Source organism: Lycorma delicatula, chromosome 4, assembly GCF_047948215.1.
Source record: "Lycorma delicatula isolate Av1 chromosome 4, ASM4794821v1, whole genome shotgun sequence".
Taxonomy (NCBI): domain Eukaryota; kingdom Metazoa; phylum Arthropoda; class Insecta; order Hemiptera; family Fulgoridae; genus Lycorma; species Lycorma delicatula.
Genome location: NC_134458.1, coordinates 74635713 through 74649612, shown reverse-complemented (window position 1 = coordinate 74649612; position 13900 = coordinate 74635713). Strand labels below are relative to the sequence as shown.

The window sequence follows — 13900 nt, the reverse complement described above, 5'->3', positions numbered from 1 at the left end:
ACAAAAGAAGTCCGTCTCAAAAAGAATCGTATCTTACGAACCACTTAGTGAAAAAATTTATTTTTGTACCTCATTAGCTGCGTACTCGGCTTTGTCCGGTCGTCCCTCACCACTTACGACAAATGATTCGTCGTAATCACGACGAATTTAATAAGAGGAATGTCTTATTCGAACGCATTTTATACGCGATACTGAATTAACCGACCAGTTTTTACATTTTGAATCGCTTCTTCTCCAATTTATTTTATAAATTGGAGAAGAAGGACCAGAGGGTTACATACTTAATACGTATACAAAAAATAAGATTAATCGGTCGAGTAATTTTTGAATTTCCCCCTTTTTAGAGATCCTGGGCAGATTTTCGAACTTTTGACTCGCTTAAAAGCCAGCCGGGATCAAGGTAGACCATCTTGATAATTTCATCAAATTCAGTCAGGCGGTTCGGTTAGAATCTGTCTGAAAGACTTTCTGTTAAAGCACCCTCTAACAAAAGCGTAGATCAGCTGTAGCAGAAAGGCCGTCTGTAGAGCGCGCTCTAACAAAGAGCTTTTCATTCTTTTTATAAATAATATAGATTAAAACACATTCTCTTTTTTACATTACTTTGATAGGTTGCAAATTATAATATGGAGAGAACCTGTAAGATTTACAAAAAATAAGTTCCCTGTTTTCACCTGTTTCCTCGGCAGTACAATTTTAACTACCCTAAACAGGTAAAAAAATTAAAAGAAACGTTTCTATTAACCTTCTAATAGGGCTAATTTCATTTCTCTACGTCCGAATCTCATTTCAAATTTTCTTTGGTTTTTTTTTTATTAACATTAAAAAGCTGACAAGTTCGTTTTAATATACGAGTAATCATTACTAACATAATAATGAGTACTATTCATCCTTATGTTACATATTTGTTTCCTTATATTATTAAAACTGCCTAACGGGTTTTTTTAAAAGAAAATAATAACCCAAACAAATAGCTAGTCCAAAAAAAAATGTAATCGGAACACATCCTTCGCAAACCGCCTAAACTGGGTAAAGACAAAGACAGAATATTAGTTATCAGTTAGTAACCGCACTTTTAGAATTTTTCTTTGCGTTTTACACAGATGTAAAATCGTTAGATGAGATAGTACTTATGTAAATAGAGTACTTTTTTTTTAATACTTCAAGAAAATTTTTGGTAACGAAATGAAAGGTAAAAAAGGCCGGGGAATAAAATAAATATAATCTTCCATTTTTTATTGTTATTATGAAGCGTTATTATTACGTTTAATACGATCGGTAACGAAACAAAGCGTATATTTTACGTCCTTTGTTTTACACGTACATTTTAGTACGTACTAAATACTCGTACTCTTAAATTGTCGTAAAAATTATTTTATTTTATTTTTACATCTGCATCGCTTTTATTTTTTATAAAATTATTTTTATAAATTATTATGAATTTTAAACGTATCTATTTTATTCGTGGAGCAGCACCTATAAATTTTATAGTGATCTGAATAAAATATTTATTTAGCCTTGACAGCAAGCATGAAATGCACGCTTTGAAAGTTTAATAGTCCTTTCGCTCGATTTAAGACAAACTAGATTCCTACAAAGAAGACTTAATGAGCTTAGATGAGCAGAAGTTTCTTTCGTCCCGATTACGTATTAACTTTCTAACCAAGATAAAGATAATTATTATAACAATAATGTAAAATTTCATAATATAAATCAACGATTAATTGAATAATTATCAGCATTATTAAAAATATTAATAATTTTCAATTAATTAACAAGATTTTTGTTGTTTTGTTATAACCTCTTAATTAATTTATTAATTTTTTAAAACGGTTTCATTAAATATTCATAAAATAAAAATTAATAAACAAAACCTTTTACTTTTTTTAAGTGGAAACAATAAAAAATAAAACGGCATTATATAAAATACTCAAAAAAAAAGTTTTTGAATAAATGCATAATATGAATATTGTTAAGATTAAAAAAATTAATTGAAACAAATTTTCTTCGTCAAAAACAACATAACTACTCGTTCCTTATAACAAATAATAATAACCAGGCTTAACACGATGCTGAAAGTTGACGCATAAAACACCTACAAAATATATTTGGAATAAAAAACGATTTAAAATAATAAAATTATAATTACAGCCGGTAGATTCAATAGTTGACACTGCAAAATTACACGATCATTTTATAATTAAACTAAAGGTTTATGTTGTTCAGGGATAAATAAAAGATTATATAAGTAAGAAACAAACATGAAGGAAACAAAATAAAAAGAAAAACGAATTTATAATTAAATTAATAAACTAATAGACGCTTAAATAATGTAATTCGAATTTTAGTATAATTTACAGACGTAAAAATGTTTAAAAAATATTTCTCTAATCTTTTAAAATTTAAAAACAATTATAATAAAACATAAAAAGTATGGTAAAAGTATTTCCAGAAAATTAAAAAAAAAAAAAATTTAATTTATATTAAATAAAATTCCATATTCTCTTAATAAATAAATATTTATTCAAATTATAATACAATTACACCATAAAAATCGTAAGGCTTGCTACTCAATTGATAAAAAAAAGAAAATTAACCTTCCCCACATTTTTCTCCAGGAAGAACTATGTGAAAAAAACCTCGTCTGAGCAGTATTACAAAATAATAAGTTAGTATTTCAACAAAGAGAAGTGGTCTTCTCTAATTACATACTTCAAAGAGAAGTATGATGAAAGACTATTGATGCAGGAGTGCAAAGTAAGTTACGACACGAGCCGTAGTGACTGTCGTAAATTCATGAAGAGTGCATTAATGGCCATTATAGAGAGTTGCATACCGTATTTTTCCTACGGCTGAGAAAATACTGGGATTATTGATTTAACTCGGATGATAATTACGGCATATATTTTAATTTTTTTCAAAAAAATACATAAAACAATACATTTGTGCGGCAATAGGTTATTAGTCATAAGTTCTGACTAATAATAGAACTTAAAAAACTGACGAACGGTCAGTTTTAATATACGAAATCCAAAATATTGGATTATATATTGATTGGTTTTAATATATGAAATCCCTCTCTTTAATATCAATCTGTGTTAAAGACATTTCTTCCTCAGAATCCGACATAATTAACAAACGGGTAAACGATGTAATATAGAAACTTAGTTACCTACCGGTGATTTTCAAATTAACCTCTACTAAATCGGATTAAAATCAAAGTATAAAAAACGGCTGATGTAGCGGCTGGAACTTGTATCATAATGACCCTTATGATACAAGTTCCAGCCGCGTAATTCAAACGTTATAATGCAGCGTAGTAAAAATAATAATTTCAAATCGAAAAATATTTTATTATCTAATTTAAATACACGTCAAACGCGTATGCAAAAATTAAGGTTTATTTAATAAGTATTATTTATAAATTCATTAACAGAGGAATAATGTTTTTGTAAAAAAAAAACCTGATTTTATTTAATTTTAAACAAATCTAACAGAGAACCTTTTATGGTTTTAGATAACTTATTATAGATGTAAACTCTCTTAATGAGTAAAAGAAACTAATTTGAGTAGGAGAAACTAATTTGTCACGTTAGACTATCTATAGTACTTTCTTATTATAGTTTTAATACTAGTAAGGCATAGAAGAGGCACTAAGAAGTGCATTTATTAAGAGTAATGGTGTTCATTTCTAAGCCAGTTCTTGTGATGAAGAGTGAAAATGTAACGTATAGAACCTAACGTAGCCTGCATTTCGGCGGGATTGACATGCCCGACGTGCAACGATATATTCGACTCTTTGAAGAAGGCAGCGGGAAGTTACTACATTCCTCAGTTTTCCTATAGCATCTCATTTCAAGTTGCCTATGGCTTATTTTGTAAAGCATCTATTATGCACACAAATATATATATATATATATATAGAGAGAGAGAGAGAGAGAGAGAGAGTGAGCACAGTGACACCCTTTACATCCAGTACATCACATAGGCCGAAGTATTATGTTATGCTGTATACAAAAAAAAAAAGTTGTATCTGAATTAATCGAAATCAACTATTTTTTAAAACAGAAACTCGTGATAAATATAAATTTACGAAATCGTAAGGATTTTTAATGTATTAAATCGGTTCACCATATTCATATTTTCCGACACGAGACAAAGATGTGACACTCCATTTTTCTATCTTGAAAACCAGTTCTGATTTACGATGGAATGTTATATTTTATACGGGAGTTTACAAAAATATTTAATACGATGACAAGCATCAAATTACGATTAAAAAACTTTTAAGTAAAACAACGTAGTTTCATCTTGCTGTAAACGAAATCAATTTTATCAACACATTTAACTTAATTATTATGCTTTTTTTCACAACCATTCCAGACTGAAAGAGCTATTTTATTTGAAAAATAGCCGATAACTGGAAAATCGTCGGTCAAAAAACGACAAAATCGGAGAATGCTATTTAAGAAAGGTTACTTATTATGCGGTTAACAACGTATTTTTAGAGATTTTTTCCGTGTTTTGTACGGGTGTAAACGGATAGAGAACGGTTAATTAAAACTCAAAAGGATACGTTCTTTAGTTTTCAGTTCTTCAGTTTTAAAGTAATTTTTAATTAATAATGATGACGCATTGAAGTTATTTAGAAGGGAGTTTTACTCCTTTCTTTTGGCAATTATTTATGATTTATTGTAATTTTCTTGAAATGTTGATTCTCGGACGGAAACTACCGAAAAATGATCGGGAAATAAAATAAGACCGCAAGCGATATTTATTGAAATTATGAAGCACGTAACTAAGCTTCAAAATAACGGGCATAATTATAACACGGATAGTAAAACGATCGTTAAGAATCAATATCCCGATAATAGCCTTATTTTTAAAGTAGCCGTTACTGAGAAATTTCTGGCTTGCGACAAGCCGGTGAAGTATTAAGCTTATCGTAAAATATTATACTCGTGTTTTGTAGTTAACAAACATTGTTTTATTTAAGTAATATAAAATCAGAATAATACGTTATAACAGTAAAAAAAATAATAATAATTTACTGGTAAAAAAATACAAAAAACGGAAACACTAAATTAAAACGTTTCATTATAAATATTAAAATAACCTTGAACTTTCGAATTTTTTCAATAACTATCATTACATAGCAAAAGTGAAGTATAGATATAATTAATTTATTTAACAGTAATACGTTATCGTATTTCTTAAACCCACTCATATCGTTAAACAAATACATTAATCACATACAGCAATTTATAACACTACTGACCAATAAGATGATTTTTTTTTTTTAGGAAATTAAAAATTTCAATTTCAATAAATTAAAATCGGGTCGTAAAATAGCCCGTTAAATAAAATCCTGAACAGTCATACTGTAGTCGTCACCACTTTCGTCCGAATTTTATAGCGATCTAATCAGATGGTAATTTTTTTTTACGGACTTCACAAAAATATCTGTAACTGTGAATCTATGCTTTTAGTATTTCAAGAATCGGCAAACTAGTTATATTTAGAATCGAATATAATTTTTCTAATAGAATTCCGATTTGATTTAACCGACCAGAATAATTTCACGACATCAAAATTATTTGCCAAAAAAATTTCAATTTTTATTTACACAATTAGGCCCCCGAAATAAATTTTTATATTAATTATACCGTGTGTTTCAAAATTAATATCGGGGTTTTAAAGCCATGTAATATTTCTCAACTTTCAAGTACGTTGATTAATTACAGGTAAAATGAAACAGCTACTCAAACAAATTTAGCTTTGCGCAAGCTTTAAAGTCTACAGATTACGGTTTGCTGCCGGCTTCGCAAACGTAATCATGCGCCGTGACGATGAAGAATTTCATCGTCAAATGAAAAGCATTTCATTATAACGGAAAAGTAAACGCTCGTAATATGTTTATCTGGGGGATTAGAAAATCCCCACGGAATATTGCGGTGTGAACGAGACTCCTAAAAACTTAATGTTTTTTTGTGCCGGATACCGACGCCAAGTTTAGGGCCTTTCTTTTCGCAGAAACAAGCGTGTCTGGAACGAACTATTTTGATATGCTACGACTATGCCTCTTTCCTCGACTGCAATACGAATCGCAGAACTTTATTTGGCAACAAGATGGTGCGGCTCCTCGCTAGAATAACGCTGTACGTAATCGGTCGAATGAAATTCTTCCCGGCCTCTGGATCGGTCGCCGGGGACTAGATGACAGGGCTTGTTTGCAGTGGCCTCCACGTTCGCCCGATCTGATCCTGTGCTATTTTTTTCTTTGGGGGTTTATAAAGGATCAAGTGTACGTGCCACCGTTACCGGCTGACCTACCCGATTTGAGGCGCAGGATAAAACCGTCTTTCGCATCGATTACTCAATACTTGATGATTAAAGTACGGGATGAACTGTCCTATCGGCTACCTCCCCCTCCTTGTAGACCAGGTCGAAGTCTGAAAGTTAACCGAGTCAGAGGAATGAACTGAAGTTCATACCCCTGAAGTTAGGGAACTAGGACTAAATTTTCGTTGTAGCGAACAACATTTTTGGTGGTATGTTGTTTTGCAATACGCTTCGAAATCTTGAGACATTTACAAGAAAGCGGCTCAGTAAAAGTAGAACTAGGCGCGGGGTCGGTGCTTCCGCGAACTCGGTTAGCTATTTCAAGGGCAACGATGTAGGACATTCACGATGTCCGGACGAGGCGTACAGCGAAGGCAAAAGCTGAATTTAAAAATGACCGATGTAAATGTCTACCGAGGCATTTACATCGGTGGTATCCCAACGAGGCCTGGCTTATTACTGTGAGATGTAAAAGTTAGAGGGCAAAAGACGATTCCCGTTCCGTTGAAGCCCATCAGGGCTAGGAACAGGAGGGGGTGTGGCGACCGGAAGCGTCACAAGACGGGTGTCTTCCCCTACGGGGTTGGGATAACCTATCGGCTAGATGTGAGCCGTGTGACGAATGGAGGTTGCACTGAACACTTACAGGAAAAACTGTTTGAGTTGCTCTTTCATTTCACGTAAAATTTATCGATGTAAGTAAAACTTAATAAATATTACATAACTTTAAAACCCCGATAATCATTTTGAAACACACGGTATATTGTTTATTCATTTCAAATTAACTTCCCACAAATTTGATTACTTGAGACGGTTTTACCCGCAATCTTAACGATTACTAAATAATATTTAAATCCTTTACAGAGAGGATAAAAAGTATACATAATGTCCCTGGATAAGTTGACCGACCTTAAGGGATCGATTCAGCACATCAAAATAAACAAAAAAGGTTCGTGTATAAAATACCATATGTAACTTTATTTTCTCTCTGTACGCCATTTTGTGTTTTCTTAATAAAAATATATATACTAAGAACGGATCGAGATATTTTAACGAAGTTTCGCTTACATGTACCCAACATCTACAAAATAAATAAGTTTGAAAAGTTTACCTTTAAAAATTAAAGCCTTTTAAACACAGATAATCTCTTTAATATTTGTTTATCGAATTATATTTTATTAGATAAAATTTTAAGCCCTTTTATTGTCGACTAACTGACACCTCACTTGTTCAAATCGGTTGATAAACAGCTGAGATATGACAGAAATCGTTAAAATGGATCTCAAAAATTACGCAGTCTAAAATAATTTTTCTATTTTTACCCCCTGCATAACCCCATTATTTTCCACAAAGAGATACATTAATTACTTGCCTTATACTATCTGTACCGCTCTTTCTTGTGATTTAAAACATCTGAGGTACAAATGTAATATAACTCAAGAGTCACTTTTTCTGAGAATAATGTTCATTATATAGCGAGCGATCCCTGAAGTGAAAAGAGCGATGTCACTTATAGGAATGAATTATACCCGTGGTATGTTTGACACAGCGAAGAAGGAAACGAGAAATCACTTAAATCTTCATTTTCCTTAATAAGCCTAGTCTAGGGACGGTTTTTATTCTTAAGAATAAGCCGATTTGTGCTGTCACTTATAATCTTTGTTTATCACACCTAACACGCACGTAAAAAAACGTAGTCGGGAAAAAAAATTATAATTACCTTACCGTATAAGTAAAAATAAAATAGTAATCTCAAAAAAATGAATATCTTTCCGATATGTAATTCCCGTTTTTAATTAATTTATTTTGAAAAAAAAATCATTACTTAGTTTTAAGAATCAAGTTGTATTTTTATTGTTTATTTACAGTAGTCCTATATCTGAAAAATTGTTTATTTTTTTAATATTTACTAGCAGGAGTAACCAGGTTTTATTCAGGCAACGGTTAAATTTTACTATTATCGTAGAAAATAGTTGAAACAAGTAGTACGCAATAAAAAACCCATTTAATATACGATTTTAATACTTCTAACTATAAATCATTTGAAAATCGTTAAACAGGTGAAATAATCTCGTAAATATTTTGTATGAAAATATGCGTGAAAGTACGATTAACTTTCCGTGCAAATTTGGGGGTTGAGACAAATATAGACCAAAGATGCTACAAATCACAAAGAACTATTATACGCTCTAATTCTTTTTTCTTATTGTGAAACACATGTAATAATAATAATCATATAAATATCGTTGTATTTAGAGTTTTTTTTTATTTAGGAGGCGAGGAGGTAAGAGATCTTTGAGGAAAGGTAATAAAGCAGAGATTTCTTTTTCTCCTATGTAATATTTTTATTTTTTCTAAAGGTAAAACGAATTTTGAAAGATAAAAATTTTAATATCTCAGTTCTTTTATGGAAGTTAATCGTAGGAGGCCGAAGGGGTTGTGAGGATTAAACATCTTTTCAACCCTAGTGATAGTCACTTTTTGGTCCCGTAGAATTAAAATGTCAGTCTGTTAAACGTGTGATACGCGTTTTCCTTACAACCAAACTTTATTTGTTAACTATACATCGTTAATCTTACCACCAACGGCATTCTAAAGGGAGAAAAATGGGAGGATATACGAGAGGGTTTTTTAATCATTATACGACCTTTAACACTCCAAAAGGAGTAAATTTTAAAAAAGCGTAAGAATTTTTTTTTATAATTTCAGCGACTCTGGGGATTATTTCAAACAAACAAACAAACCGTGTCTTTATATAATAGTACAGAAAATATCCTGGTATTAATTTTATTTTTATTATAGACATCGGATCAACATGTTACTTCGATCGTAATGTATGAAACGTACTATACGCACAAATAGAATCACCGATCTAAAAAACCAAACTTGGAGAAAAAACAGTTTAAGATCGTAGAAATACAATTTTCAAATTTTGAACAAAAGAGGTAATTTACAACTAAATAAATAACCGTGTGATAAATTAAAAATAAATATATCAAATCAAAATCGTTCGACTTAGAAAAAATATCGCTGCAACATAAATAAAAATTCACAACTACGCCGCGCATCTTTGATATTCGACAAGGTCGCCGCGGATAACAAACATTAACTTATTTTTCACACGTTCAAGGTCCCTTGTGTTGGATACTTAAATAAAAATCAAGATAAAAATTACATTGAAATATAAAAATATTTATACGTTACATAAAAATATTTCTTTTTGAGTTTCACGGAACAATGGCCTGAAATTACCAACGAAAAAATCAAAGACGAATTTTAAAACGTTACTCGTCCTTACCGTTATAACTCAGTCGTACGGTTCATCTCTTATCGCTAAACCGACTAAATAACAAACAAGCTGATCACAAAATTCTCACGCTTCCCTAAAATCCCCTTAATATAAATTTTAAAAACAAATACAAAAGATATTTATCGCATAAAGAAATCGTTTAAATAATAACTTACCTGTGTAATCTGTTACCGACGCATGAAAAAATTGTAGTTTAACGATTAACGAATAAAACGGTCGATAAAGTTCTACGAATACCGAAGCTTTGTTTTATTTACGACAATCTTCAAAGCATACGCAACGATTCTGATACGAGATATTTTAATTTTAGAAAAAAAAGAGTAAATGAAATTATTTAAAACAACAAACTACAGACGTAGTATTACGTAGAACGTCTGACGTCAAATACAAAATACACCGTAATATACAACCGGTTGAACTGGAACGTTTCAATCGGTGATTTATTCAACGTTTCAATCGGTGATTTATTCCACGATGAATTCTCATCGTATTAAAGAAGCTATCCAAAAATTCGATGAGTTACAGCTAAAAATGCGTTATTAAATATTCTGTTGCCCGATTGTTAAAAGTACTTGTCGACTTACCACCTTATTTGTTTTAACAAAAAAACAAAAATTGATTTTGAATCAAAAACTGGGTGCGATCAGATTATTTTTATAGTTTCCTTAGATCATTGATTCTCAAACTTTTTTGCCCATCTCCCACATTGACAATCAAACATTTTCTAGCGCTCCTAAAATCTTTAAACTTACCGTCTGTTAAAAACAATAATTGCAATTGCTGTTTTTAAGACGCGTTCTTAAAAACAGCAATTGCAATTATTGTTTTTAAACGTGGCATATCCTACTTCTGAGTTGAAACTTACATTTTAAATGAGAGCAATTAAAACCCGTATTTAATAATATTTGGAAGTATTTTTATTAAAATCGCCTTCAGAAAAATTACAGTTGTACCTATATAATTACATAACAATAGCGATAGTATATTCAGTGTAACTATACAATAATTAAAACAAAGCTTTCAATTAAAAAATTACACTTACATTAATGTGGAGGACGAATCTGATATGCTTTAACGAGTTTGTTAATACGAGGCTCGAATTTACTTAAAAACAACCGTAAGTAGCCGCGTTCGGTAACATGAAGCCGATTTCTCTTTTCGGTTAGCGACATTGCTACAACACTAAATCCAAGTTCAGACAAATAAGACGACAGAATTCGTTGAACAATCGTCTATAATTTTCACGAAGAAAAACTTTCAACTTTTTAAAACTTTCTTCTTACTGATTTTTTTTAAGTTGATGATTCTTGAAATCTGAAGTATACTATCAAAAAGTAGAGTATTCAAGCTTTAATGTTTTGTTAATTCGTCTCTCCAAGCCTCTTAGTTGCAACGTTGAAAAAATTTGAACACGACCATTTTTATCACAAAATATAGGTATCCGTTTAATTTTTTGTATTAGTGAATTTAATCTTAGTTTGCGATAGATCATAATTTTTGCCTTTTTTTTAATCAGTCATCGCCTTCCTAGACCGCCTGAACGCCCCCAATTTTTTGTGGGCGTTCTATCGCCGCCCCTGAAGGCCTCCAGAGCCCACAAGGGGGCGTAATCGCACCCTTTGAGAACGAACGCCTTAGATGAAGTGATTTTATAAAATATTATTTATTTACTTTTTAAATCTGTTCAGCCGTACTTGGATGACTATGAAAGATTCACAAGGGAAACGTTCTATTAAGAGTTTAAAATTGTACTTGTATTCAAATCAATAACCCACCTTTTGATATTTTTTCTGAGGTTGTGCTTGTAGGAACATAATAAAAAGGGGGGAAAGAGATAGAAAGAGAGAGTACGTGACAAATAAAGTTTATTTTCAAGGAAAACGTGAATAACTGTGACACAATTTTTGTTAATAGATAAACGGATTTTTATCAGATTGATTTTACGATAAAAATTTGAAAGAATTCACTATGAACAAATCGATTAAGTAATAAACAGTTAGTAATTAGTTAATTTAATTAAAGACACGCTTATCGTCTTTATCATAACATGAATAATAATACTACACACACACACACACACACACACACACACAAATATAAATGTATGGGTGGGTGTATATAGGTCTGTTAATCTTAAAAAATCTCATTTGTTATCATTCATGTTAGGACGAGTAAATATTGAACATTACCAGTTATTAAAATGACTTGTGAGTAATTTTATAATTCCGGTTGGATATATGAATCGAGATAAAACTTACCTTATAATTTTAGAACAACTGTTATCTTCTTTTAATATTTTATTTAAAAAATAAATAATAATAATTTGTTTTTATTTAATACTCGATCCGGTCGAAGAATAAGTTTGTACCTCGGAGTAAGTTTTTCCCTTTCGGTTCGATCACAAATTTAATTGTTATCACGGGACAACTAATGTTATATATCATAAACTTAAAAGTTTTATGTAACTCTGATCACGTTCGTTAATTTTAAGGACATAATGCCAACGAAAGCTTTGCTTCTGTGTCTTGCAATCAGCCGATTACCGGACAAATCTTTATTAAAATGTTATCGGATGATAAACATTTCGTAAAATTAATAATACGAATATTAAACTAAATCAATTTTATACGTTTAAAAAGACAATCATAGTAAAATAGATTTTTTCCGTTACGGTTTTGCGATTTACAAGATTACCACATTAGTAATTGCGTGCGGTTTTCCCTGAACAAAATCACTAACATTCGTGCCTTGAAGTTTTATAAATTAGTAATCGGCAAAAAAAACAGCGCCAGTTCACAAAAAGAAAAAAAAGGAAAATGAAATACGGTGACCTATTACGATGTTAACAGTCGTGCATTTTGTTTTTAATCAGTTTTACAAAACAAATTATTCGCAGTTAAAAACAATTCATATCTGCGTAAATTTAAGGATTTTTAAAATTAATAATTAAAATCAATAAAAATTTAATGACCGTTAACTTAATTATTCACTCGTTCGTTAGCGGGTCGCCTCTATTTTGTTAACTTTTTTTCTCGTTTATGAACCGTTTATATTGTTTTCCCATTCAAATATTTTGCAAATAACTGTTATTCAATTCAAATATGAAGTTAAATTAATTTGGTCGTGGGCTTTATCGCCAAGGATTTCGAACATCGTCTACAAAGCCACCTTTAGTAGCGATACAAAAATAAAATAATAATCCCTAGCGTTATTATTATTATTTACTTTATGTGAAAAAATGTAATAACTATCTTTTAAAATTTAAATTAATAAATTATTTTTCTCTTTCCTATGTGAAATATCGAAACCCTCAATTCTGATATTAAATCGTACTTAATTATTCGAAAACAAAATGAGGTAAACTTATCGTAATATCTAGATATTTTATTAATAAAACCTTCATGTATCCGTTGGAGTGTCGATTTTGATTTTTGTTTTGAGCAGTATAATCGTACACTTTACTACATTTCTTAATGACATCGGGCCGATTCGTTACCACGGCTAAAATAATTAAAACTGGTATTTCGCCAAAAAACTTCGATACGAAAAGAAAAAAAATCTTGTTTTTAAGGTAAAATATTATAACTCATCATTAAATACTAATTAAAAAACTTAGGTTACAAAATTCATTTAAAAAAAAAATCATTTTTTTCGGAAAATTTAACTGAAAATTTAAATTGAAAAACTTTAAGAAAGGTTCGTAGTAAGAAGTTACTAATCGATTCGATCCGACCGAGATATTTTAATAATTTTCTGAAAAATAATGCATGTTATTGAAGATTCTGAATATATACCGTACGCGTACTTAAACTAAAAACGATTAATGCACGTCTTAAACGCACTTTTACCTCAGAAAAACAGTATTCCATTTAAAAAACACTAAGTTAAACGATTACATACCAAAGCAGTCGAGTGTAAAACGTTCAGATTCCACCGCTCCGATAAAAAATTACATTCATAATTTCACAAAACACTACAGATTGAAATTAAGATTTACACGGTTCAAAATTTTTACGTTTAACGTAATAAACAGCAATAAATAAGAAGAAGTATAGAGTAAGTTTCCACTCTGCATGAAATATGTAGATTTCTCACAGCTGATACGTCAATGTTATCCCTCATAATTAGTATAACAGATAAATCTAAATACGTACACACACGCGCGCGCGTTAATCTCTATATTTTACATCAGTATTATCAATCATTGGAACATAAATACTCTTTTTTGTAATTATATTGATCACTATG

The 13900-nt window shown here is 30.6% G+C and overlaps 1 protein-coding gene across 4 annotated transcripts in view; it reads right to left on the bottom strand.

The window, feature by feature from the left end:
• Zw (glucose-6-phosphate 1-dehydrogenase Zw) overlaps positions 1–13900 on the bottom strand; it is a 90237-nt gene that overhangs the window by 48885 nt on the left and 27452 nt on the right. Inside the window, exon 1 of one of the 4 annotated variants that reach the window (XM_075363367.1) lies at positions 13553–13573. The exons of 2 other annotated variants lie outside the window; for them this stretch is intronic. The gene's annotated coding sequence lies outside the window, so the exon portion shown is untranslated. Of the gene's footprint in view, positions 1–9807; positions 9947–13552; positions 13574–13900 lie in introns of those variants that run through there. One more of the 4 variants, XM_075363365.1, reaches the window with a different exon arrangement.